The sequence below is a fragment of the Phodopus roborovskii genome, unplaced genomic scaffold (assembly GCF_943737965.1).
Source record: "Phodopus roborovskii unplaced genomic scaffold, PHOROB, whole genome shotgun sequence".
Taxonomy (NCBI): domain Eukaryota; kingdom Metazoa; phylum Chordata; class Mammalia; order Rodentia; family Cricetidae; genus Phodopus; species Phodopus roborovskii.
The window spans coordinates 18,391,265-18,393,591 of NW_026126434.1; the positions used below are offsets into that span (position 1 = coordinate 18,391,265).

The 2,327-nt window shown below is 41.8% G+C and overlaps 1 pseudogene; it reads right to left on the reverse strand.

Moving 5' to 3' along the window:
• Window positions 1-668: 668 nt before the first annotated feature.
• Window positions 669-1,642, reverse strand: LOC127223897 (mitochondrial fission regulator 1-like; annotated as a pseudogene).
• Between the last annotated feature and the right edge of the window lie 685 nt (window positions 1,643-2,327).

Sequence of the window (2,327 nt, forward strand, 5' to 3'; positions counted from 1 at the left end):
TGTTGTGATGTTCCTACTTTGTTTTTTGAACATCCTGGTTTTTATTTAAGAAGGGATTTGATTCAATAATTTGACTTGACAAGTGCATTTGCTTCACAGTGTTGGGTGGCAATTAGGTGTAAGCAGTGTCTGGTCCTCACGTCCCTCTAACAGACAGCAATTCGGAGACCCAGCAGTAAACATCTTCCCTAAACTCAGCTCCAGAAAAAAGAAAGTGAGACATATATAAGTCTTGCTGGAAGCATTCCCATCTCCAATACTGTTCTGCAATAACAGGGTAGGCCAGATACTCCAACCCTGAGTATAAGCTATCAATGAAGATGGACAGTATCCTCACTGAAGCCATCAACAACAAGGTTTTACACACTTTTAAGATCTCCAAATGTATGCATATAAAACATTTGCATAGCTATTAATGTTAATAATAAAAAATTGTGGGGCACTCCCACAGCACTGGGGAGGCGGAGGCAGGCAGATCTCTGTGAGTTTGTGGCCAGCAAAGAGAGTTCCAAAACAGCCAGGGGCACACAGTGAAACTGTGTCTCAAAAAAAAAAAAAAAAAAAAAAAAAAAAAAAAAATTGAAAATGCCCAGAAATGTTTGCAGCCTATCTGTGTTCTGAAACCCTACAAATATTTTCCATGCTTGAAGACGAACCCTGAATGCCCATTAAAAGTTATAATACACTTGTGTTAAGAAGAACTCCAGAACAGAGGTGGCCTCTGACTCTGGTTTTAGAATTCCTCTTTCAACTTCACCTTGGCTATTGTGTTGATACCACTAAGAAAAACTTCTGTTTTAGAGCATCTGCTATAAGGGCAGAGGGGGTCAGTAGTACTCACTGCCTTAGCCTTTATGTCTTCCTCTGACCTCTTGACTGACCCTAGCTTCACACTGTTCTTATCTTTAAAGATCTCAAGGACATTTGGCATGTTAGGCTTCTTTGGGAGGCTCTTAGCCAATCTTTATAGCACTGGGTTTTTTTGTTGCTCTTTTCTCTCTTGTAATTTTGGTTATGAGCCTAGCCTTTAAAGGCTGAGCCATCTCTCCAGCCCTACTCTCTTCTCTCTTTAATCAGATCAAGAACCGACATACTCTGGTTGAGTGCCAGTGTGGGGAATGGGCAGGAGGTGGTGGTGACACAATAGCACTCTGTTGCTCTTGCAGGGTCACAATCTTGGCAGTCTGAGCTCTAAGGGCATCAATAGATTTTCTGCAAGGCCTTCTCACTGGCCTGGGTCATTTTTGGAGGAGGTTTGTCTTGAGACAAGTTTGGGAAGGAGATGTGCCTGCTTAGGGGCTTCTCAAAGCAAGCAATGCTCAAGGGAAGGCTTGGACCTGACCTCTGCTCTGAGTCTATTGAGCATGCTCCTTCCAAAAGAAGGATGTGGCTACCCCTCCAACATCAACAAAAGATGCTCCCACATCCTCTGCTGGCTGGGTGGGACTACATTCTGTTGCATGGCTGGTAGGCTGAAATTGAACTCTTGGACACTGAATCAGAGCTAATTTGGTACCAATATTTTCTTATGCTACTTTGAGATGAAGAGAGGAACTATATTTTTTTTCCAAAGTACCAACTGTATGCTTATCCCAACTTTCTGAAATACCATCCTCATTAGACATTTAATCCAGCCCCCCATTTTGAGTCTTCCCAACTTACATTTCAAGTCCTCCAGGCATCCATAGCATCACATGGTCCACAGAGCACACTTTGCTGCTGTGGTGCTCCTATTAATATGTGATCTTAAGGATGAATAAGAAAAGAAAGATTGTGTCTTAATAGTGATGTATTTCTATGTCAAGTTGACAAGAGGTCAGTTGTACTTGTTAATTTTATTTCATCTTGACACAGGCTAAGGTCATGGCAGAGGATAGAACATCAATTGAGAAAATGCCTCAATGTGGTCAGGCAATAGGCAAGCCTATAGAGCATTTTCTTAATTAGTGATTGATGGGGGAGGGCCCTGCCCATTTCAAGCCATGGAAAGGAAGTCAGTAAGTAGTACCCTTCCATGGCCTCTGCATCAGCTCCTGTCTCCAGGTCCCAGCCCTGCTTGAGTTCCTACCATGACTTCCTTCAGTGATGGATTATGATTAAGAAGTGTAAGTCAAATAAACCTTTTCTTCCCCAACTTGCATTCATTCGTGGTGTTTCATCATAGCAACAGTAACTCTAATTAGGACACGTGCATATGGAAATAAATATAATTTGAAGTAATATGATCTCTTTAACTCATAAGCTTATTGTTTCTCATTATAATTTTTTTTGTCCCCTAGGCCATGAGCCAGAGTAGAGCTGAGTCATTTACCTCTGACTCACAAGTT